This window comes from Euphorbia lathyris, chromosome 3 (assembly GCF_963576675.1).
Source record: "Euphorbia lathyris chromosome 3, ddEupLath1.1, whole genome shotgun sequence".
NCBI lineage: Eukaryota > Viridiplantae > Streptophyta > Magnoliopsida > Malpighiales > Euphorbiaceae > Euphorbia > Euphorbia lathyris.
Window position 1 is genome coordinate 106,728,883 of NC_088912.1, and position 26,771 is coordinate 106,755,653.

Consider the following 26,771-nt stretch of genomic DNA (forward strand, 5'->3'; position numbering starts at 1 on the left):
TCCCTGTCTCTCGACTGCTTTTCGTCCTTCTTGAGCGTTCTTCTGGCTGTTATGCGTTCTTGGTACGTTTTTTAGGTTTTTCCTCCATTTTAGCTCCGTTTTTGCTCCTATTTGGATTTAACGAAATAATTAAGTACCTTGCATCAAAGAAGTAAATAAAGACGTAAAAGTATTCCAAATGAATATAATTAGCACGATTTTAATGTAATTTTAACGTATTTATATATGATATTTTAGGTATATTTTGGGCTTAACATACTATGATTAATAATAAGTAAAAACAGTAATAAAAACACTACAATTGAAAACATGTAAAAACAATGAACAAGGTTCATAAAGAATAAGAAAATAACTTTTAACCCAAAATAGTCATTATGATAAATATATAGAAAATAACCCCTCAAATATTCATTAAATATAGATAATAGAAAATATCCCTTAATAACTCATAAGTATTTATTACTTAATCATCCTAAAGGTTCAAACCAATAATCTCCCAAAATAATAACTAAACCCAAAAAACTATATATATATATGTAATTTTACAGAGCTAAATCAATATAAATGAAGTTTTAAATGGAAAATAGATAAGTATATAATTCATAATTATTAGCCATATATTCCCAAGATGATATTAATAAATATATTACATAATTATATACAAGTATAAATGTCAAAAAGTTAAGAAAAGAGGGTTAAAAAGGCATTTTTCGGATTCCAGCAACTTTATCGAGGAAAATTCGTTCCTAAACTGCTTTTAGTGATAGAAAAGACAGATTTAGAGAACCAGTCCCTATACTTTCTAGATTCGTTAAAAAGCTTTAAATCTACTCTATTCTCTCATTTTGGTCCCCGAACTACCCAAATAGGGTCATAGTCTATAACAGACTCTCCCAAAACCATGTTTTATTTTTAACTTTAATTTTAAAAACCGTTTGATATTCTATATCTACAACATCTTAGTCCCGAACTACCCTCAAACCGGGTCATGGTTCGTATTGGGACTCAAAACGAGGTTTTTTATTTTATTTAAATCAATACTAAATATTTATTTAATACGAGACGAAACTTAAATAAATACGAATGAATAAATAAAAGTGACAAATAAAATAAATAACTAAAACTTTAAACAAATTAAATAAATAAACGAAACTATAAAAAAAAAGGGCGGCCCGGTCGCATTACGCGTCCCCGCTGAGCGAGGGTCCGGGGAGGGGTCCCACCACAAGGGTGTATTGGGGGCAAGCCTTCCCTTGCCAATTTAATTGGCAAGAGGCCGCTCCTAAGACTCGAACCCGTGACCTCAGGTCACACGGCAACAACATTTTTACCGTTGCGCCAAGGCTCGCCCTCAGATAATACCTCAAGATCGGTATTGAGAGTCGAAGCCGGTTGATTCCACGAGTTATGGTTTTTTTTGTGTTTTTTGTCCAATATTTAACCTTTATAAAATTTCAATTTTTTTAGAAAAATTAATTTTTTCCCAAAAAAAATTCACTTTCTCTCTCTAGAAAAATAGTTTTTCCCAAAAAGAGCTCTCATCCTCTAATGCATGGGGATCAGTGCCTTTTATAGGCACGGATCCCAAGGTTTAACGTAGATGCCCGATGGCGTCGGGCATGTACGCTCAACCATGTTGGGTGTCGCCCTTAACTTGTTGGGCGTACGCCCAACAATCGTTCTCAGCACGCTTAGTACCACTTTTGTTATCCTTCAATGCCAACTCAGCTAACTGGACTAGAATTGCGGCCAACTGATCATTAATGTTGTTCATAGAATTCTCCAACTCGGCCACCTTTTCATTGGTCGCAGACATACTGATCGAAGACTGAGCAAACTCGGACGAAGATGATTCAGAAGCCACAACTGCTGACTGTGATGGTTCGGAACTGACAATCTGTAACTGGTCGTACTGTCTGACTAGCCGACTACTCTCACAGAACAACGACCTCTTAATGGTGACGTCTGCGGGAGCGGTACCCGTTACTTTGTATGCATGATTCGTGGTGTGTGCAGTTATTATATACAGATATATAAGATAAGAAGAACAAACGTTAGTCTAAGTATACGTATCACAACATCTCTCTTCCACCCTTATTACTCCACACACTCGATGGTCCAAGTCTCTTTCCTAGGATTTTGGCATGGGCTCATATTGCGGTCCATAGGACGCGTAATGCCGTCGATTATTGTGGAAAAATAAATCATTCATCAAACAATACAATTCGTTCTGACGTATCCACGTTCGATGACTAAGATATCGACCAAATTGGATTGTCCTTTCGAATAACTCGTCTTTTGTCATTTTGCGTGACGCGCTAGTTCGGGTTTTTGACTCCCTTTGAGCGTATCTCGGATTTAGACGTGGTACGAGTTATTCTTTTGATTCAATGGTTCGTTATTGACAATGATTCGTCCCCTTTTATTCGCGTGGGTTTGTGTCTCGATTTTTGGATTACGACGGGATCTTTTGGATCTATTGAGAGACGTAACCACGTGTTCGTTTAGTGATGGTATCACTTTCGGATTTTATTTTTGGTAACGGAATCATCGCGTAACGTGTTTGTTTCTAGCGTAAAAAATCCACTTGCTCGTTTTGGCCACGTGAAAAGACAATGAGTCTTATTCGAGCGCATGACAATCTTTCGTCTAGCAACAACTCTTTATTTCTTCCAATTCACGGGTTATATCATCTCAGTGTGGTTATAGAAAATCAACGTTTCGTTTAATCGCATGCTTATTCGAAGCAGAGATATTACAGTTCTCCTCATTCAGGCACAAATCAAACAAACACTCAAATCGGACCATATTTCTTGTAGTTTTGGTAACGGTCGAAATGATCGAGCCATTAATCGAACCCACAGTCTCGTCCATATGGTGCAATTACGCGGTTTAGTTTAATTCGGCTTTATGATTTAAAGCGCCGTCTCCTTTCTTCTTTGCTCTCGACATCGACCTAGCCCCTTCTCCTCTCTTTGCTTTCCGATCTCGCCCTAAGCCCCCTCTTCTCTCTTCCTTGCTTTCCGATCTTGATCTAAGTCCCATCTCATCTCTTCTTCTCCGGCCTAATTCATCTGATTTCAGACCTCCTACCTGTTCCCTCTCCTTTCTATACGACCTCCTTCTCCATTCATAATGAAAATATAGCATCGACGGAGTCCGGGCTTAGTAACTTAAATGAGGATGATGATAGACTGAAGCCCGAAGTGAAATCACAAGGAGCGATCAAGGACAAGAGTAGTCGGCCTTCATTATCCAGAGTTTTCGGGAGATGACAATTTTGGGTAAGCAAATTTCTGTTAATTCTTTCCTATGTCTTTGTCTGCATTTTGTTAAAAGCATGGATGCGTGTGGGATTTTCTTCTTAACAAAGAACCTAAAGATTTTGAGGTGGTCACCACAGCTGAACTTAAACAGATTTTGCTTCTGTTTTCGCTCCTTAATATCATTTTATTTCTATAATTTGTTGAATTCAGGGTTTATAAGGTTGAATAAGTTTCTTACTATTTTGTAATATCTTATTACAAGTTAAGAGGGCATTCAGCAATTGTCTTATTGTTGGACGATGATTTCCCATACATAGAGTGCAAATAAAAGCTTCAGTGGTTGAGGTCTGAAATAAGTCTTTTAATACTTGTAGAAGAGTAGATGTGAAATCCTTTCTTTGACAGATTATTGCTAGCCTGTGAAATTTTGCATTTTCCTGGCGGCATATACTCTTTATTTTTCTTCCTTGCAATGTTAGTGTATTTCTATCTTGTGTAAAGATATGTTGAGTTCACTTCCTTTTGAAATTTGTTTTACTACCAGGAGAAAGAAAATAGGAGATGGGAAGCTGCATCCCAGTCAATCAAATTGAAACTTGAAATTGCTGAGTGTAACTGCATACGTGCTGAAATTGAAGTAGCTAAGGTGAGAAGTATTTACACAAATTTTTATAGACTTCTAGTCAGATGTTCATGCTGCTCAATTTCACATGCATAATTTCATGTTGGGCAGGTCAGTTGGAATTATAGTATAATGTGGTCTCATTTAGAGACATTGAAATTAAGATGACAGTATAGATTCTGATTTGAAATGGTGCATTCTTCTGGTTTTTAAAAATGTCTAAAATTGGTCTAATTTACTAATATTGGACCCTTACTGTATCATTTATGATAGTTAGGAGTAAATAGTTGTTAGCTAGCTAAGAGTACTTTTTGTATCATTAGTAAGGAATATGTTATTTGATACACAATTTATAGATTTGGAAAATAGATTATCATGTTCTTCAAGAAAATTTTATATATATATATATATATATATAGGAGTTGACCACAAATTTGCTAATGAACAGACCTTCAAAAGTTGATACATCTCTAATTAATTTTCAAAGGTTTTATGGAGATAATCTTCCAGAACAATGATAACACTATCTAGAGCTACCATATGGATGGCTATGCATTCTTTGTGGTGGGGTGAGGATTCAGTCGTCTTGCTGCGGTTATCATTTTTATGCCTAAAAAATGGAATGCCAATAACTTGAAATGCAACTTTGTAATTTCTCTTTTGTTGTAGTATGGATTTTGGAGTCTGGACAGAGAATAGCAGAGGCACATACAACAAATGGATGGTGTTGCTCGAAGCTCCGTACAGGTACTTCGTTGTCTCTCATGGAAATATCAGATATCCACTGTGGATTTTGTTTGTCATTTCATAAGTAGTCATGTCTGAAAGGAGGAAGCTTTGCATTTTCGAAACAGTTTATGGTGTGAAGGATAATTTCTTTAAATTCTTTTCATGTGAAAATGTGAACTTTGGATACGAAACTAATATCTAGACCCGTCATTTAAAGAAATCTTCTTTGCTCATCTGATTACAGGTCTTTCCTAGGGCCTGGACTGCCATCTTAGTTTCTCCAGATAATGCGGGAATTTGGAATCTCCGTGCATAGATTCTGAACTCATGGTATCTGGGTCAGGAAGTGTACATACATGTTGTGAACCCAGAGATTGATACGTCTGAGGTTCCTTTGCCTGATAATACCGTATATTGTGGGCTATTATCATCGTTGCAAAAGTAAGATTTCAGAAATGTAAAAAAGGAAATCATGAAAGCAATTCTCTGTTTACATATGCTTAAGAATTTTGTGGTCTTTTGACATTTTGTTTTTCATCTATTGCAGGGATCAGTCTCGGAGATACAGGTTTTCGGGTGCACCTCCAGCTCCAAGTGTGGTTAGAACAGTTTACAAACTTGCTAATTATGGTCTTCAACAACAGAGGCGCAAGGGCGGGCCTCTTCGCTCGACTTTTGCAACATTTTGATCAATGATGATATTAATGGTGTTGGTAATTATAGGTTTATGTAGTTAGGTATTTTTTTGCCCGTTCGGGCTAAACTGATTGTATTTGTATTCTTTGTTTACTTAAATAAATTCAGGGATATCTGGTGTTGGCCCTTCCCCTGTTTGCATTCAAAAAAATATTATTTTTAAATATTTCACTTTTTATGAATATTGTGATCAATTTATTGTGAAAGGTTAAAATATGTTTATAATTGTAATTACAAATACTAATTATTTATAAAATTTATAATTACCAATTAAATAAATGAATTATCCAGTACAATGCGATAAGAAAAATTTATAGCAAAATGCTGACAAAATTTCCAGTAAATACCGACAGATTTCCGTCGGAATGTTGTCGGTAAATCGATCAGATTATGTTTCACCTAGCCCATTAGCGACTATTAGTAGTCGCATACTTTGGTCGGTAACATTGCGACTGACCAGCGACTGAATAATATGGTCGCTATAGTCAGCGACTATTATAAAAAAAATAGTCGTTGATTGTCCAGCGACTAGGCATTTATCGACTGAACGTGTTTGGTCGGTAAACAGCGAAATTCGGTCGGTAAACCGCTTTAGCTACCGAATTAGCTACCAGAATTGCGGTAGCTAACAAGCTGTTTTCTTGTAGTGGATTAAGTTTCCATGTGTTGTCTCCCATTCTTTGATTGTCTGGACCTGCAAATATTAAAAAAAATAAAAATACTATTAGGCAATAAGAATAACTAAAAGATAGCTGACATTTAATAGTTTTTAATTTAGTTTACAAGCAAAAGATAGTAATTTGGACCAATCCACTTCAAATCTAGAACTTAAACCTAAAGAAAATTTCAAATCTAGAACTTAAACCCAAAGAAAAGTAATCAGTCAAGGTTAAGTAGGGAAATCAATCTACAATAGAAGAAGAAAAAACAGAACCCTAGAAAGGGAAGAAAACATACTAAATTGAAACAGTAATTGAAAAAGAGAAAAAGGAAAAGTTACATAGAGATTCAGGCTTACATTGATCTAGGTTCCATGAGGGGTGAATAAATAACCCAAACAATCCATAGTTTGAAACCACCAAACACTGCGAAGAATCCATAAATCAACACTGCAGAAGTTATAGTTTCCGGTGACCAAATGAACCGGTAGGAGAACTACAAGAACAAGAACTTTGATAAGGGGTTTACACAGGAATTCAAGCACAAGAACTACAAGAACTCACAAACAACTGATAATATTTAACACTTCACTACAAACGTTTTGAAAGAACCAATAATGTATAGAATTCAAATAAATCTACATCAGTACTTAAAACTAAGGAGCGCGCACAATCTTTCCTGAAACACAATGAAACAATAAGGACAATAAAACCAACAGCCACCATATTATACATGTACAATCAAAAACATTATCACCAGTCAAACGTAAACATAAGAAGTAAGTTTCAATAAGTACAAATTTGAAGAGCTTTTAATAAAATGCATTAGAAGACTCACCCCCAAAAGCCTCTCCAATACAATGCAGCCACATACACACATGGAATAAAGGTACAAGAGGACCAAGCTCCAGAACTGTCTCTAAGGATATTCCAAAATCCTGTGGTGTGCCTACACAAGGAAATGTAATATATAATTCAGTTTTTTTATTTTCTTCTTTTGGTCCTGCTGAACTTTGATTCTGCATCATAAATAAATGTTACCAACCTGGTCCCGGGGATATAAGCACCCCTCTTGGACTTTTCCTATGAAAGTCAAAAGCAAATATTACATATTAGCTAATACCAATGCAAATAGAAAAAATCTAATTATAAGACCAAGCTACTTTCACCAATATAACCTAAGTAAAAGAAACAACCTGAACTACCAACTCTTCTTTTGGCTATTTCAAATTACTAGAGAAAAAGTCTCTTACCATTACGATTTATGGGTTCGACCACAACAGGCATGTTGCCTTTGAAGGGAATCTGTGTAATCCTGTAACTAGACAAATAAAATTCATCTCAGTTCTCTTCATGTGTTGATTGTACAATTCATCCATATGCTCCATAATAATCATTAACCAAACAACATAAGATATCATAGTTGTAGTGCTCAAATTAATCATGAACTTAAACAATAACTTGTATTGGCAAGATAATACTGAATAGAGAAAATTATCCAGTAAGGACGAACCTGAAGCTTGTTGATGCTGTTAGATTTGTGAGGAAAGAGAGGAGGCAGAGGATTCCATTGCCTACGAAGGGAGGGAGAAGACCATAGGCCATGAAAAACGATGGTATCCTGCCGTTTGGAAGAGGCGTGAACAAAATCGAATCTAGGGTTAAGAAGAACCCTGTTTGGCTTGAGAAGAGGGAAAGACCGGGATGAAGAGAGATTGAAGGCAGCAGCGGTCTGCATCTTCAAAATCCAAACACAGATATTACTGGAATCAGCGAATTCAATGTGTTTTTTTTGGGAAAATTACACAGAAATTCATTTTTCAAAAACTATTTACAACTATGTCAAGTCATAATTTTGGATTATATCAAACTATACTTTTAATATATTTTAGGGATTAGAATTTATAAATTAGAAATCTAGAACCAATTTTCTAGGGTTTATAATTTATGAATTGGAGTCTAGACTTGTTAAAGTATGATGTAAAATCATAATATATAAAGAATAATGACATATCAAGAATTAAGTTCGGTGATATGATTTAGTTGTAATTTTGTTCTTAATTATGATATTCATGTATTTGACAGTTTTTTGTTTAAACTGGGCCCAGATAAAACGACATCGTTTTGACTGGGCCCAATTTTAAAAGAATAGTTCCCAACCCAACATTAATTGGGCAGGGACTATGGTCTGTTTCTTCTTCGTTGAAGAAACGAAAAAGAAACACAGACAGGAGAGCGGCCATCTCCAACAATGGAGAAGAGAGGGGGCTGTACAGGGGCGGAACAGTATCCTCCCTAGGGGTTTCGTCGGAGCTGGGGGGCTTCGGCCCCCCAAGCTCCGGGCTGTCTCTGCCCCTACTTGCAAGTTATTTATGAGTTTTTGTTGGCATTTGCTATTTGTTGCTTATGGCATTTGCTTTTGGACTTTTGCTTTGTCAGATTTTATTTTGTCATGGGAATTCTGAAAACATGCAATTTGGAAATATGTTTATCCAATATATTTTCCTATAATGAGTTTTGCAGATTGTGATTTAATTTTCTCTGATCACTTGTTTTCTATAGTGGTTTTTTTTTTAAATGATGATGCCAAAACGCGAGAATTTTAGGATTATAATGGCGATTTCAATACATCTATTGTTAAATGTGTTTGTTCATGAGGACCTTACATAACCTGTCTATGTGTTTGTTTTGAACTTGGTGTACTAGGTGTAATTAGTTTTGTGATACAAATCCAAATTTGTTTGTTATAATTTTGTCCATTCATAAACTATTTTGTGAATTTTATTTTGATAATAGAAAATTTAATTTAATTTTATCATTTTCAAATTAATTTCGAATAAAAAGTTTCCACAAAATTTATTAGAAAATGATAAAATTGAACAAATATTTTAGGGCAATAATAAATATTAAGGCTTTTTATAAAATGAGAGGGAAATTCAAATTGAGGTTTCCTAAAAATAATTTTGACCCATAGTAAAATTATATACGACTCGACAATGCCACACGTAATTTATACTAACCTGATTAGGTTAATACGAGATTGAAATGAAATTTTTTGGGTTGGATTACGGTTTAATCCTTTTGACACTAGTTCGAAATTGACACGGCACAATCACTATAGAAACTCAATAATTGCAACCTGTAATATTTATTTTGTAAGTTTAGTATTTTTTTTATTGGGAAAAGGGTCAAATTTAACCATAACGCTTCAATCAAAGTGCAGATTTAGCTCCTAACGTATGAAGTGATGCAAATAAAACCCTAATTTTTCCAAGCAAGACCAATTTTAACCAAGCTCTATCGAAAATGAAAAAAGACTGGTTTACTGTTATTTAATTATCACATCGTATCTTCCAAATAAGTTTGTCGTTAGATTGAAGCAGTTTCATATATTTTTTTTATAACTATATTAATAACACTCTAAATATTTAAGAGAATTTGATAAAAAAAATGTGATTAATTTATATGTAGCAGATTTAGTTTTTAGCATTTTAGCAGAATTTTTGTAGTTTTGTTACTAATAAATTAATAAACTTAAGTGATGGTAAAATACTAATAAAACATGTTTTTTTCTAATTTTCGGTAACGTAGCACTAAAATTGATGTTACTAGCAGAGTTAAATTTGCATCATTTCATAAGTTAAGGTTAAATTCTTCACTAGAATTAAGAACGTTAGGGTTAAATTTAAGACTAATATTTGGCCCAAACTGTTACAGTGAGAGACACCATGTGTTACAATGTCAAAAAGAAAAGGGATAGTTACACAATACTCACATCTCAATAAATAAATACAAGTTTCTATAATTTGTGAAGGTAATTTTTATTATATCAATTCTCCAATAATTATTTCTTATTATGTCAAATTTTTTTAAAAAAAAACTGCACATTTCATATCCACTAATAAGTATCCGTTTTTAATTTGACACAGTAACTGTCTATATTAATAAAAAGAAATATAAAAATTGTTTACTCTACATATCTGTAAAATACTTTTCAAACTTGATTTATCTTGTAATTTTCCCAAAAGAAAATAACTTATGGGTAAATACTAGTAAACTTTTAAAAATTTAGAGAACAATTGAAGTTTTGAGGTTATTGAAATTAATTATATAAAGATAGAATTGGACAAAAATATGAGGCTATTAAAGATAATTAGACAAAAATAGAGGGTCTAATTTAGAAGTTTAAAATTTTAGTGAGTAGGTGAAGGTTGGGAGTAAGGGATGACATCGCCTACATAAATGGACTTACACCTTTGCTCTTCTCAATCGCCGAATAGCAATTAGGATTACCCAATATTCATAGATATCTCCTCTGTGAGATCTGAATAGCAGATAGCCCATATATCAATTATGGATACGGTTAAGGTTAGGGTTTATCTTCTCTAGAAAGTTAGCATTAATCAATGCTTTTAGGATCTGATCTCTAACTGCTCTGTCGTCCAGTAAATTTCCAAAGAGAATCAAGCTTAATTCTGTAGAAACCCTTCCTCAACAAAGAAGGGAGGAGCATCAAGTGATGGTCAGTATTTTGATCCTATCTTAATTTTTATTCTTTTTAGCAGGAAACCATCTTGCTTGACAAATAGAATTACTGTTTATAATTGTTTATAGTAAATATTTTCACTTTTTCTTTATTGGGTTTTATGTTTTAATGGAAATTCTGAAGATATAATGAGTTTTTCAACTACTCTAGCTTATTATAAGTGTTTACAAATGATCTATCATTATTAATTTTTCTTTAATTACTTGTTTTCTACAGTGGTTTTTTAAAAATGATTATCCCAAAAGGTGAGAATTTTAGGATTGTAATTATGATTTCAATAGATCTATTGTTAAATATGCTTGTTTGTGAGTGTCTATAAGTTTGTTTTAAACTTGATATGCTCATAAGCTCTCTGGTGTGTTTGTTTATATAACCTATATAATGTGTGAGGATGATATGGTTACTTGAAATTGAAACCCCAAGTTTGTTTATGCTTCTTGTGTTATGATAAGTTTTTTTATATAAATCAAGGTTGTTGGTTATTTGCTATGATGAAACTATGTTGCTAATGCTTGATCTGAATATTATGTAAATTTCAGTAGACAATTATTTTTGTTGTAATTTCCTGCATTTTCAACTAGTTGAGATTGCGGCTTTGAGAGTAACCATTTTTAGCTTAATTTGCAATGGAGAAAATTGCAGAGTCCAAATCTGTGTTTGTTCATTTAGTAAAGCATTAGAAATTGTTCATTTTAGTTTGGCAATGCTAGAAATTGTTCATCTTGGTGTCTGATTTTCTCAAATGGTATTTTTGTTTTGCTTCAATTCAGTTGCCTACTTTTAGGCGGATTGATTCAACACTGATGTACTTTTTTATGCTTCTTCTGTATTATGGTTTGGTACTTTCTGGTATCATTCATTGCATTTGTAATGACTATATTATCTGTTTTTTTAATTGTTTGATCAACACCGAATGAATTTAATTCCATTGAACTTCTTAATCTATTTCCATTGTTTCCAAGTAAAGAGATTGAATTTAGAGATTGTCCTTTTTTAGGAATATATATGTGCTATGTTGCACGAAACAGAATGCGGAAAAACTACGGAAAAGAAAAATGTCTCAGTTTGTACGGGAAATGGAAGGATGATTTGAGCCATATTAGGAATTCAATTCTTATGTTGACTGGCTTTTTAGATATTTAATTAATTCTGATTAAGGAAAAGTTATACACAATAATTAGTGACTCATCGGAGAAAGAGAAAGGAATTCTTGTTAGAATTTTTTAGATAACATTTTGGGTGTAGAAAGTGAAATACACGCCAAATATATAAATAATTATGAACTTTTGAAAGTTCACGAGATTTTTGAGATTATTAAATACAATGGAACAATAATATGGATTATTGAATGTAATTGTCTAAGATTATAAGGTTATTTAATGTAATATATGAACCCTATTATTTCATATGAATTCAATATCCCATACAAATGGCCTGACCTACATAAATGCATGATGTAAATGTGGTTGTGCATTAGACATTGATATCTCCAATCTTATGTGTTGTGGTTTACATTCCACAAAAAGCGACTCAACAGATCTGGCAGGCAACAAATCAAATCAAATCGAAATCAACAACCAAGAGGTAATAAGAATCATTAATTTATAGATAGCTAGGGTTGTTAAGAACGGAAAAGAAACACAAAAATCTGAAAAAACCTTAACTATGTGCAGGAAAAACAATGGTGAAGAAACATGACAAAACCTTAACTATGCCAAGATGTCAGTACATCAGCAAAGATCTTCCAGGCTTTCTCAAGAAAAAAAAGAGGATATTTTATCACTGATTGCAGAATGTTGCCGGGCAAAACAATCTCTTCTAACACCGAGGATCATATGAGACTGCAAGTAAGTTTATGTTTAAATTACTAATTTCTTCTTTAAATATGCATTATTTAAAGAAAATCATTATAGAGATCTTGTGTTGTTTAGATGCATTTTTGGTTGATTGATCCTACAAAAACATGGTGGTGTACCTAAAAATTAATATTGATCAATTTGTTCACAGAATCGATTCAGAGGACACGTTTGCTCATGGCTAGATTTCTCTGTCAAAAGAACACCTCCATGAGTAATTTTTACATCATCAGCAACAGCAGAGAAGCAGCAGCAGCGGAGGGTATTGTTATGAACCTCGTCCCCCTCTTTGATATTTTGCTCAATGCCATTGCAGGTGAGGCTAATTTAAGTCTGAAATGTCTTGATGCAAACACAGTATCTTTAGAAATGTCAGAAAAAATCCCTCTCACTGCTAGGATAGTGGAGAAAGAAGTTTCTTTACGAATGTTCCGCCATAATAAGTTTTCAGCTATCACTGGAGTCAAGAATTTACTTAACTCTCTGTGTTCTAGGATTTTCACTGACACATTGCGACATGTTCTAGGATCGTCAAGCTCAAGCCAAGCGCTAGTAATTCCCGGTTTTCCTCATCCAGTGTTCGGGAGTATGAGCATTCTCCCAAGAGCAGTGGATTTTGACTTGGGTGCAGGTGGATTATGGGCTGGGATCCTTGCAAAACTGTCTCTGAAGATGACGGGACTATGTTCCTTGCATTTTCAAGAGGTTTTCCAATGATGAAGGAGGAAGTTACAACTCTTTTTACTGACTTAATTGGTGTGGGTGTTGTTCATGTTAAGATGCAACAAAAAATGCCAGAAAGTAAACAGCCATTGTTTGGAAAAATGATCCTCTGTAGATTTCTCTGTCATATTGGGCAAAAGAACACCTCCGTGAGTAATTTTGACATCAGCAGCAGCAGCATAGTAATTCAAAGCAGCAGTAGCAGTAGCTACATAAAGGGATTATCTTGACTGCACTGCTTTGGAAAAAGAGGCAGAATCAAATGGAAGGTAAAGAGAAAAAACACCAAATACAATAGATTCACTAGATTGGGAATGTAAGATGTGAAGATGTTGATGAGGTTGCCAAAATAATAAAGACACTTAGAATGCACAAAGGTATAAATATTCCAAGTAGTTGAGATTACAGGCTTTGGTTGTACTTCAGTTCAGAGTTAATGTATCAATATTGCCCACTTTTTAATCATCTTGTCTAATTCATGGTTATCTCTGAATTTGAAGGTTGTTTCTATTTATTTAGTTCTTAGGACACGTAATATGCTAGTTTTTGAAGAATCATTAAGTGTTTTCAGTGTCAATAACTTTTTAATGAGAGAAGGACGTTTTAAATTTTCAGTATCAAACTTTTATAATTTTGCGAATCAATTGTATTTAGCCTTTGGATGCTTAGTCAGTTGGTGATGTTTCACTATATAATTGGATGCTCTCTAATCTTAAAAACAATAGATCTTTGATGTTAGGTTATTTGGAAATGGAGAAATAATTCCACTGAACATCTTAATTAATTTGTGTTGTTTCCAAGTAAAGAGATTGCATTTGTGAATTAGAAGATTATCTATATCCTATACTTCTAAAAAACAATAGCTAAATAACAGAAAAGAAACTCAAATGGAAATGAAACAGGGAAAAAATGCACTCTTGTGAGTTAGAAGATTATATATGTGTTATGTTTCTCGTTGTGACACTTAGAAACGTTATTATATGTTCCTAATGAGTTTTGCAGCTACTCTAGCTTATTATATGTTTACAAATGATCTATCATTATTAATTTGGGTTAGTTACTTCTTTTTTTAAACGATGATACCAAACGGGGAGGATTTTTGCATTGTACTGGTGATTTCAATAGAGGTATTGTTAAATGTGTTAGTTGTGTTTCTTTTACATAAGCCTATCTCATGTGTTCTATGATGATATTATTGCCTGAAACCTTATGTTTGTTTTAAACTTGGTATGCTAATTTTTGTTATTAGATGTTTCTATCACTATTACTTTGGCATGATAAGTTTTATGATAAAAACCAACATTTGTTTGCTATTTGTTATGATGAAACTATATGATAAGTTGATCTGTATTGTATATTTCTCTCAAAATTATAATTTGATGTTTGTAAAAAATGGTGAGTTGTGTGTTTTGCTTCAATTCAGTTCCCTACTTTTAAGCAGATTGATTCAACTGGTTATGCTATGAACTTTTTATGTTTGTTCTATCTTTGCTTATGAGATATGTTCAGACACATGACAAACTCTCTACATGGAATATCTTAAAGTAAATGTCTTTATGTGGATGTATTAGGAAACCAATTTATTTTGTTATTATTAAAACTGTAGTCTACTTTCTTATCTTGCATTGGCATAGTGTTGATGGACGCAACAATGGAAATTCAGGTTCTCATAAAAGATTCAAATTCGAGCATGTGGTCATTCAGTTCACTAAGTGCGCTGAAGACAGTGATTGTTTTGTCAAGTTGATGGGGCAAGCATACGATTTCTGCTAATAAAAAAAATTCACATCCGATTATGGAAGTTATTTACTCTGAAAATGATTTTTGAAAATGGGATTACCGAGGTTATCACTTGATGGTCTCTACTTTATGGGACTCAACTAGTTAGAGACTAGATTAAGTAAGTATTGCTGAATGCTGATTTAATTGGTAGGATGATTTTGTGTTTTGAAGTTACACATTGGTATAATCTGTTGCTATTTGTAAAATCAGAATTAAAGTCAAGGAGATCAATTCCAATTTTGGTGCATTAACATCTTATTTGAATCCAATGTGATAATCAAATAAGTTTGAAACTAGCATGTTAGATAAAGCTAAAATGTGATTACAACAATGACTGGAACTCGTATGTTCTACCACAAGTGCGCTACTGGCAATCTGTTTTGACTTTAACTCTCATGCCAAATGCTATTTGTGATCTTATGCCTTCTACTGCATATACTACCTCTACATTTAATTCTTATTCCCTTTTCTCAAACATTATATAATTTGGCTTAGAACTCGTTGTATTTGGGGAAATGATCCAATTGACCTCCTATTTGAAAATATCACATTAGCATTCTGAACTTGCTAAAAGTAACAAAGCAAGTTCTAAGTTCTATATGACATTAGCCTAAAATAGACTATTTTGCAAGAAAGCAGTGAATTCATAATTAAATTAAAAAAATTCTCTGCCTATCAATTCTCCAAACTTACAATTACATTTTCAGTTTCAGTCATTTTTGCTATAGATTGAAAAAGTTACTATTTTTGCTATAGACAAAATCTTACCATTTTTTACATTAAATGTAAATTTGGACCTTGCCCCTAAAACTAGTAATCATTTATGAATAAAGAGATAAAACTTAGTAATCATTCTCAATTTTCATCACTAGCCCAGAATTGAACATCAACTATATTGTTTCTGACCACATATAAGTGTCTGACCACATATTCGTATGTGACTTATATGCAATGACAGCAGCTTTCTCACCCTCTATATCTTTTTATAATTTTCACCACCACCTATTTCATACAAAATTCCTGGAGCAGTTATCGCCATCTGAATATGCTTTCTCCGGATTTCCATTAATTAAAGATAGGATGCAAAATAACAATCAAGAACTAAAAGTAGATTACAGTTTTAATTATACAAAACAAATGAAAATAGCAAACAAAAGAAGGATATTGGCAACTAAAAGTAGAATTGATTATCCACTAAGAACCACTAAGGATATTGGCAATCTGTTTTTGTGGCCTTCCAGTGCATCTACGACCCCTGCATTTACTTATTATTCCCTTTTCTCAAACATTATATAATTTGGCTTAATAAATTAGAACTCGTTTTATTTGGCCTAATGATCCAATTGACCTTCTAAACTTTGAAGATATTGCATTGGCACTCTTCACTTGCTAAATGCATTGGCATTCTTCACTTGCATTGGCATTGGCATTAGTTGGAGTGCCTCTCACTGTATCCCCTTATAGAAGCTCATAATTTGAAGAAGGGTTGAGAAAATTACCACTTGAAGTATTTTGAAAGAAAGCAGTGAATTCACAATTAAAATATAAAAACTTTCACAACCTATCAGTAGTAATAATCTCAAAGATTTCAAATTAACCAAAAAATGTCTTGAGTTGGTGGCAATAACAAAGAAATATGTTGAATTAGCTTAAAAGCAGGCACGTAATTGAATTCCCTGATTAGTAAGCTTATATAAACACGAAAATTATTCCTAGACTTATGTAAACACAAGAATTACTTGTTTTCTGAAGAGTCAAGGTAGAATTCACCTTTATTGAGCTAGCAATGAGAAAAAGGAAAAAAAAAAAAAAATTCTTTAAATCAATAAGGAAGGTGTAATTGACAATTAACTATAGCTATCCGTGTATATAACTCAATATTATGCTGTTTTTCAAAACTTTCTACTGCCTTCATTTAGGTATTAGGAGTGCTATTATATATCCAAAACTTCTCTTGTTTTCCCATCATCATTTTAAAAAAAAGGAACAAGTAGCAGTTCCAAAAGAGGAGCATTTGTCTTACCATCATGTACACTTTGTAGAAAAACATCAAACTTTAAAATGAAATATGAACATTTAGCCGAACAATTCTGTTCTGAACTACAAATTTCCAATACTGTCAACTCCATAACTAGAGCACAAGTTTTCATCTAGGATGTGTACATGAATGAAATGACTGAATTATGTAATTACTTATAATTTTCCAAGATAAGATTCAACTTAAAGAAATTAAATACCATTGAAAACATATTATCATAAAACAAAATCAATAAGTGCTGGGAAGAAGTTCAATAAATTATATATACACAAAAATCTGACAATGTTCAAAACAAGTAAGTGCTGGGAAGAAATTAACCACTCAACAATTGAGAAATTAAGAAATTTGCTGATAAGGCAAAATTATCTTAAAAAAGGACCAGCATTCTCAATTTTCATCATCAACTTCTGTGCATATTGTAGTAATTAACTTTTAAGAGTTTGGAACCAGCATAAACTTCTGTTGAACTTTAGAAAATTTATACAGAAATACAGTCATAAGCAATAACTGAATAACTTCTCTTGAATTCAAATAATTAAATAAAACATTATCTGTTAATAAATTAACTAAGACACATTTCCAACAAACTCCTCATTGTCTTAGTATTTACAAAACCTTCTGGCTGCTCAACAAAAATTTCTTCAGGAAGATGCCATTTAGAAAGGCCGATTTAACATCCAATTGGTAAAGCTTCCACCCATTTTGTGCAGCCAATGCCAATAACATTATGATGGTGTCCAAACGTGCAACATGAGCGAAAGTTTCTAAAAAATCCACACCAAAAACTCGACAGTACCCTTTAACAACTAGCCTAGCTTTGTGTTTGTTGACAGAACCATCAGCATTTAGTTTGGTTCTGAAAACCCATTTAACTCCAATTTTCTTTCTATTTTGAGGCAAGTCAACTAGCTCCAGTGTCATTCTTCTCAATCATATGAAGCTCCTCTTTCATGGCTTCTATCCATTTGCCATCCTTCTCGGCTTCTTTAAATTCTGAAGGCTTAAAAACAGCAACATTACTTCTTTCATAGATATCAGATAGAGATCTTGTGCCACGAACAGGAACATCATCCATCTTTTCATCAAGAATCTGCAAATTTGTTGGAGATTGCCTTTCAAGTGACTCCTCCCAACTCCATTGTTTATTTTCCATGAACTTGACCCCGGCTCACAATAATTTTCCCATTTTGTGGTTGGAAAATTCTGTAAGCTTTTGAAGTGCCGCTATAGCCAATAAAAATGCTTGGTTCCGCCCAAAGACTTTTTGGCAATTCCTTTTCATGAAGCATGCATCTAGCGATCTCCATGACACTCCGATTCTTTCTCTCACTTACACTGTTCTGTTCTGGTGTGTAAGGTGTTGTAAGTTGATTGCTAACATGACTTGTTGGTGTTGCTTGCTCATCCTCCATCAAATTCAAGGCAAAACTTTTGGCTTTCATCTTCACTTTAAACACATCTTTGCCCCTTGTATCCTTGATGAAGAACCACTTGTCTTCAAAAATAACTTTGAAGCCCTTTTCAACAAGTTGTCCAACACTAAGCAAGTTTTGATCAATGTCAGGCACATATAAAACATCAGTAATATGTTTTACACCTACTAAGCTTTCAAGGGCCACTGTTCCTTTTCCTTTCACTGAGATAAACTCACCATTTCCAATTTTTACTTTAGAAATGCGAGTTTTATCTATTTTTGTGAAAAGAGTTTGATTGTTGGTCATGTGATTTGTGCAACCACTATCTATCAACCACGCAACCACGCATCGCTGGAGCTGTTGTTAATTGCAAAACACGTTGCCACAAAGAGTTGCTGTTCATCTTGTTCTTCTGTAACTTTTGCGGCTTCAGTTTGTTGTGATCTGTAAACCTTTTCCATGTGGCCCATATTACCACATTTTCTGCACTTGATGTCAGGCCGCCACCAGCATCTTTTTCCATATGATTCATCTTCTTGCAATGTGGGCAAGGTGTGCTCACATCATTTTTGTCATCACTGCTGAACTTGTTCTTCTTCTTCTCCTTGTAATTTTTGTCTTTGCTGCCTCCTGAACTTTCAGTTTTGGCCTCGAAAGCACCCTCTACCATTTCTTCTTTTCTCATCATTCTCCTTTGCTCTGAGCCTGTAAAGCATTCACTAATTCTATCAAAGATATGTTTGACAGATCTTTAGACTCCTCCAAAGAAGAAATCTTAGACTCATATTTTTCTGGCAAAGTAACAAGGATTTTTGGGACAATTCTCTCATCAAAGAACTCCTTACCAAGCAGCCTGACTTTCTTAACAATGTCCATCAACTTGTCAGAATAGTCTTTAATTGTTTCTAACTCCCTCATCTTCAGCATCTCAAATTCTCTAATCAAATTGAGCACCTGCATGTTTTTGGTTCTTTCATTTCCCTGGTACTCCTTCTTGATGTAGTCCCATATTTCTTTTGCTGATTCCAGACTCATAATTCTAGTAAATATGGTGTTGGAAATAGAAGAAAAAAGACAGGCTTTAGCTTTTGACTTCCTTGTCTTTCTCTCCTTATGGAAGCAGAGCAACTTCATAATCTTCTTCTACAGCCTCCCAAAGATCCAATGCTTCAAGATAAACCTTCATTTTAATAACCCAAGCTTGATAATTTTGGCCATCAAAAACTGGTGCAGCAACCTGATTAAAAGATACTGCATCTGCTTCCATTCTCACAGATCCCTCAAGATAATTTGCTCTGATACCAATTTGTAGTAATTAACTTTTAAGAGTTTGAAACCAACATAAACTTCTATTGAACTTCACGAAATTTATACAGAAATACAGACATCAGTTGCAACTGACTTTCATAACCTCTCCTAAACATAAGCAATAACTGAATAAGAATTCAAATAATTAAATAAAACATTATCTGTTAATAAATTAAGTAAGGCACATTTCCAACACATATAAGTAGAACAACATTAGTTTCATAGTAGTAGTGGATGAAAAGAATTAAAGGAAGCCATATCAATTTGAATCGTGTGACAGTACCCAAGAGTGAGCTCACTGAGGATAAAGGAATCATTGAAGGAGGTTTGAATGGGAATGTTCCTAGTTTTGATGAAGCTACAGATGATCTTTTATTTCATTCAGAAAATATGGTTTTACACTCTCTAAACCGCCTCAATTGACAGCAGATGTAATTCAAGTTGATACACCTTCAATTATTTCACTCAAGAACAGACTCCCATCATTCTTGTTAACTGCAAATCTAAGTGATATAGCCCTTTTGATAACACAAGCTAACACCGTGATAACCCAAAGTAACACCAATATTTCATTTCATTCATAAAATATGGTGTTACCTTGGTTATCAAAAGGTCTATATCACTTAGATTTGTAGTTAACACAAATGATTTGAGTCTGTTCTTGACTGAAATAATTGAAGGTGTCTCAACCTGAATTACATCTGTTGTCAATTGAGTTGGTTTGGAGAGTGTAAACACCACGTTTTCTGAACGAAATTAAAGATCATAAGCAACATTCTCATTCAAATCTTCTTTACCTTCATCCTCAGTCAACCCACTCTTGGGTACTGTCACACAATTCGAATTGATTTACTAATTTATAACAACATTAGTTCAGAAAAAAAAAGAGCAACATATTACCAATGTGTAACTTCAAAACACAAAAATCAGCATTCAGCAATGCTTACTTAATCTAGTCTCTAACTGGTAGTCCCATAAGCGCCCGATTAGGGAAATGGACTATGAAGGAAGCAACCAGTTTAACTCCATATGAACTCTTCCTCAAGAAAGTAGGGAGGACCATCAAATGATAACCTCGGTAACCCGATGTGCAAAAATCATCTTCAGGGTTAATAACCTCTATAATCCAATGTGAATTTTTTTTATTAGCATAAATGTATGCTTGTCCCATCAACCTATCAAAACAATCACCGTCTTCAGCGCACTTAGTGAATCTGCCCTCATAAAAGTTGAATGACCACATGCTCGAATTTAAATCTTTATGAGAATCTGAATGTCCATTATTGCGTCGACAGTATCTGAATGCAACATAAGAAAGTAGATTATAGTTTAATAATAACAAAACAAATGCGTGTCCTAACGTATCCACATAAAAGGCATTTATATAAGATATTCCCCGCACTGAGTTTGTCATGGGTCTGAGCATATCTCATAACCAACATCAATCTCAAATATTTTATATTCCCCTTACTGGGTTCTTCGCTGTTACATATAGATCAAAGATCGAACAAGCATAAAAAGTTCAAAAAAAGTTAGGATCATTTGTTGAAGAAAAACACTAACAGTTTCCGGATCATTTGTTACAAACATCAAATTATAATTTTAAGAGAAATATACAATACATATCAACTTACATGTCAAACATCACAACCATAGTTTCATCATAACAAATAACAAAAAAATGTTGGTTTTTATCACAAAACTTATCATGCCAAAGTAACAATGATAGAAACATCAGATAGCTAGGGTTTCAAATAATCATATCATCATAGAAGACATAGCATCCCGTTTGGTATCATCATTTAAAAAAACAAGTAATTAACAAAAATTAAGAATGATATATCATTTGTAAACACATATAATAAGCTAGAGTAGCTCCAAAACTCATTAGGAACATATAATAACGTTTCTAGCTAATTCACAAGAGTGGAGCATTTCCGGGTTTCATTTCCGTTTCAGTTTCTTTTCTATTATATAGCTATACTTTTTTAGACACATATCATATATATAATCTTTCTAATTCACAAATGCAGTCTCTTTACTTGGAAACAACCGAAATTGATTAAGATGTTCAATGGAATTATTTCTCCATTCCCAAATAACCTAACAGCAAAGATAATGATCCAAACACAACATCTATTGTTTTTAAGATTAGAGAGCATCCAATTACACATTGAAACATCACGACTTACTAAGCATCGGGATTTAGAAACAGGATGAAAAATCATCAGTTTTTTTGGGAATGAATATACCTTTATTCCTCCAGCAAGGATGTTGTTCATTCTACATGCCTTTATTGTTTTTGCAATCTCATCAACATCTGCACATCTTACATTCCCAATCCAGGGAATCCATTGTGATTGGTGTTTTTTCTTTTTACCTTCCATTTGATTCTGCCTCTTTTTCCAAAGCAGTCCATTGAATCCATTCAATTTGGTGGTTATTCTCTTTACCTTCCATTTTGATTCTTCCTCTTTTTCCAAAGTAGTGCAGTCAACATAATCCCTTTAACAATCCAGAATCATTTTTCCACACAATGGTTGTTCATTTTCTGGCATTTTTTGTTGCATCTTAACATCAACAACACCCACACCAATTACCTCAGTAAAAAGAGTTGTAACTTCCTCCTTCGTCACTGGAAAACCTCTTGAAAACATCAGGAACATAGTCTGATCATCTTCAGAGACAGTTTTGCAAGGATCCCAGCCCCATAATCCACCTGCACCAAAGTCAAAATCCACTGCTCTTGGAAGATTGCTCACACTCCCCAACACTAGATGAGGAAAACCGGGAATTACTAGCGCTTGGCTTGAGCTTGACGATCTTAGAACATGTTGCAATATGTCAGTGAAAATCCTAGAACACACGGAGTTAAGTAAATTCTTGACTAGAGTGATAGCTGAAAACTTATTAAGGTGGAACATTTCTAAAGAAACTTCTTTCTCCACTATCCCTGAGTGGGACGAGGTTCATAGCAGTGAGAGGGATTTCTGCTGACATTTCTGACATAAAACACCCTCATCTTCAATAGCATTGAGCAAAATATCCTTAAGGGGGACGAGGTTCATAACAATGTTTTTAGAAGATATTGTTTTCGCCGGCAACATTCTGCAATCAGTGATTTGAGAAAGCCTGAAAGATCGTTGCATGCACTCAGATCTTGGCATAGCTAAGGTTTTCTCATGTTTCTTCACCATTGTTTTACTTGCACATAGTTAAGGTTTTTTCAGATTTTTGTGTTTCTTTTCGGTTCTTTCACAACCCTAGCTAGCTATAAAATAATGATTCTTATTACCTCTTGGATGTTGATTTCCATTTGATTTGATTTGATTTGTTGGCTGCCAGATCTGTTGAGCCGGTTTTTGTGGAAGGTAAACCCTAATGACACACAATCCCCAACACAACAAGTTTTCATATTGGAGATATCAATGTCTAATGCAAAGCCACATTTACAACGATGCATTTTTGTAGGCGAGGCCATTTGTCTGAGATATTGAATTCTTATCAAATAATAGGCTTCATACATTTCAACAACCCCCTAAATTTTTAAAGTTCTAAATTACCCTCTATTCTAATCTGATTACATTAAATAGCCTTATATTCTTATACAATTACATCCAGTAACTCATATTATTATCCAATTGTATTTAATAATCTCAAAATTCTTATGAACTTTCAAAAGTTCATAATTATTTATATATTTGGTGTGTCTCTCACTTTCTACACCCAGCAGATTCTATTCAGAAATAACGAGGGTCGGCTCTGCCCTTCAGCAATAAAGTGGCCGCCTAGGACCCTAAAAAGTAGACGCCTATGTAATATTTTATATATTAGTTGTATAATCTGTTAAAAAAAATTAAAAGGACATTGAATATAATTTTTTTTTATTGAGAGTTGAGACCGAGTAAGTTTAGAAGTCAGACATCGAAGCTAGGCTCGCACCCTTGATTTTTTTATTTTTATTGAATAGCGAATGAAGATGATTGTGAGCGCCTGAAACTTTTTAGAAAAGACAAAGTTTTAAATGTAAAGTACACTGTCACTTTGTCTTAAGACTTCACTTGGTGGATCCCTTTCTGTGCATACTTCTTATTTATTATGTTGTGGCTTGTGCCACATTTTAATTAATCATTTTCATCATGTTTCAAAATAAGGGTCCTGATATTTATAGTCCTAAGAGTTGTAAATAAAAAACCCATAAATTACCATTATTAGTGTTAATTTTGTTTTATAATCTTATAATAACATTTATTGATACTTTATTAAATATTCATAAAAACTAGTAAATTGATTATATTTCCAATACAAATAAATGCTTTAGAATTAAGATTTTTAATTTTATTTTATTGAAAACATATAAAAAATTAATGCTTATATACAATCCTTAGAATTGTATATATCATTTGCCTAAAAATAAATAAAAAATTAAAAGGACATCGAATATAATTTTTTTTATTGAGAGTTGAGACAGAGTATGTTTAGAAGTCAGACATCCTAGCTAGGCTCAAACCCTTGTTTTTTTTTTAATTTTTATCGAATAGCGAATGAAGATGATTGTTAACGCCCAGACCTTTTTTAGAAAAGACTGAGTTTTAAATGTAAAGTACAGCATCACTTAACGTTGACTTAGAACGTCACTTGGTGGATCCCTTTCTGTGCATACTTCTTATTTATTATATCGTGGCTTGTGCCACATTTTAATTAATCCTTTTTTTTATCATGTTTTAGGTTAATGCCATTTTGAGATTCTGCACCCGGGTTTTTAAATCCCATAAAATTAATTAAGACGATACGCGCTCACATAATTCCATCTCTTCAAAGATATGTTCGTGAATTATCACATGGATGAGGGTTTAATTGACAAAATTATACAATTGATTTTCGTTAAAATACTAACTATACTCTAATCCGTTTTATATTTTCCCTGTCAGGCAGTTACAAAAAGCAACAAATAAATAGTGAATTATAAATTACATTTTAATTTTCACATAAAAAATCATATACAATCGTTCTAGTCCTAAAAAATAAATCTATGAAGAATGCAAAATATATAAACGCTAGCTACAGGACATTGGAAGTCGTCTTTGGAAGAAGCTTTGCAGAACAGGAGAACATCGTCTGCATAAAGCAAATGAGTGGGAAAATTGTGATATTTTGAGTAACCCATGGCTAAGGAAGTCCATGGTGAGTCCAAAGAGTAGCGAAGATAGGGGAGAAGATCTGTGCTGATGTACTCAGATCTTGACATGAATTTTCTTGGTGTTTCTTGACCATTGTTTTTCTTGCATATAGTTAAAGTTTTTTCAGATTTTTCTTGTATGTTTCTTGGCTATCTATAAAATAATGATTTTCTTTACCTCTTGGATGTTGATTGCCTACTTGATTTTGATTTGATTTGATTTGTTGCCTCGGAATCTGTTAAGATCAACAAGTTTCCAGATTTGAGATATCAATCTCTAATGGACAGCCACATTTACAACCATTTGAGATCTGTCATAGGTGATATCAAAGTTATGAAAGCTGTAAGTGCAGTTATGAATTAGTATCAAATAATAGGACATTTGGAAGTTCCAAATTACCCTCTATTCTCATCTAATTACATTCAATAACTTTATATTCTTTTCTAATTACATTCAATAACTCATATTTTTATCCAATTGTATTTAATAATCTCAAAGTCCTTATGAACTTTCAAAACTTCATTATTATTTATGGTAAATAATAACAATTTAACTAATACACTACTTAGTCTTTGTGTTTTTAGAAATAATTATATAGTCCCCCAATTTTTGTTTTTGTTCACTCCTTAATCCTTATGGTTGGGTCAATGGTCAAATTATACTAAATAAATTTTAAAATACCAAAATTACTTTTTACCTTATGTTTTATTAATAAAACAACTATTTTTCCTATTATATAATTTTTTTTCATTTTTTTACATAATCACAATCTGTCCAATATAAAGTAATTCATTTATTAATTTTTATATAATTATAGAACTTTAATTTAATAACGTAAAATTTATTGACTAAAAAAATGAATGAAAAATATTTAAAAAATTATTTAAATAGGAGTAAAACTATCATTGTAACAAGTTTTTACAATTCTAATAGATTTTATGATAAAGAAAAAAATGACTTTAAAAAATTTATAATAATATTAAATATTGGTTTAAAGATATTATATTAAAAAATAATTACAATTTGAAAAAATTAATAATAGGATAAATAAGTATACAGTTATACAAACACACATATACAAACATTGGGTCCTCGCTATGGTTACTTTGTTTTTTCCAAAGTACCATTACTTGGTATGTTTTCATCATTGGACGATGTAGCATAAAATTAATCCAATGGTGAAAACACACAAAGTAAGGCTTACTTTGTAAAAAAACAAAGTAAGCATAGCCTTTACCCAAACGGTGCTCCATGTACAGTTAAAAATATGATGGTTCTCGTAGTAAAAAATATGTTGGTACCGTTATGCAAACAGACAGTGTTCCCTTCAGTGAATCTTCATATATGCCCTTAAAAGAATGCAATTTCTAAAATCAAACATCTATAAATTCAGTGTTCCCTTTAGTGAATCTTCATATATGATGTAATTTCAGAAATGCTCATCTATAAATTCACTCTCTTTACTTGGAAACGTTGGAAATACATTAAGATGTCAAATGAAATTAAATTGACTCTCTTTATCAGTGATGGATCAAACAATTTAAATTAAAAACATCTCATATAGTTAAGTTACCTTTCAAGCATCGCATGCATAGTTTTATCATAGACAAACTAATTTTTTTTTTTTTTTGAGTAAAAATTGGAGATAGCAGCACTAGTCATCGGACATCCCAACTAGGTCGGCACCCCCGAGAAACTAGCCCTGCCACCCCAAATGGATATAAAAAATAGAAAAGTCTTACAGGGGAAGGAGAAAACTAAAAGCGAAAGTTAACAAAATTACAAATATCGTCCAAAATGAAAGAGTGACAAAAACATGGTGAGGAGTTCCACCATTTGATGCCAGAGGTGGTTACCCCGTAACGGGCGAGAGCGTCTGCTGCACGGTTCCCCTCCCTGAAGATGTGAGAGACAATAATTTGCATGTTGGAGCATTGCTTCAGGCACTTGT

The 26,771-nt window shown here is 33.2% G+C and overlaps 2 long non-coding RNA genes across 3 annotated transcripts; both read left to right on the forward strand.

Annotated features, from left to right (window-relative positions):
- The first annotated feature begins 2,989 nt into the window (after positions 1–2,989).
- Positions 2,990–5,430, forward strand: LOC136221665 (uncharacterized). Of its 2 annotated transcripts, XR_010685247.1 has the most exons (5): positions 2,990–3,284; positions 3,811–3,912; positions 4,558–4,635; positions 4,862–5,058; positions 5,165–5,430. It is a non-coding gene; the product is annotated as an uncharacterized lncRNA (long non-coding RNA). The 2 variants fall into 2 exon arrangements; XR_010685248.1 differs by lacking the exons at positions 2,990–3,284; positions 3,811–3,912 and adding an exon at positions 4,371–4,457.
- Positions 5,431–11,278: 5,848 nt separating this feature from the next.
- Positions 11,279–13,541, forward strand: LOC136224554 (uncharacterized). The gene is made up of 4 exons (XR_010686485.1): positions 11,279–12,102; positions 12,192–12,365; positions 12,526–12,690; positions 12,901–13,541. It is a non-coding gene; the product is annotated as an uncharacterized lncRNA (long non-coding RNA).
- Positions 13,542–26,771: the final 13,230 nt, after the last annotated feature.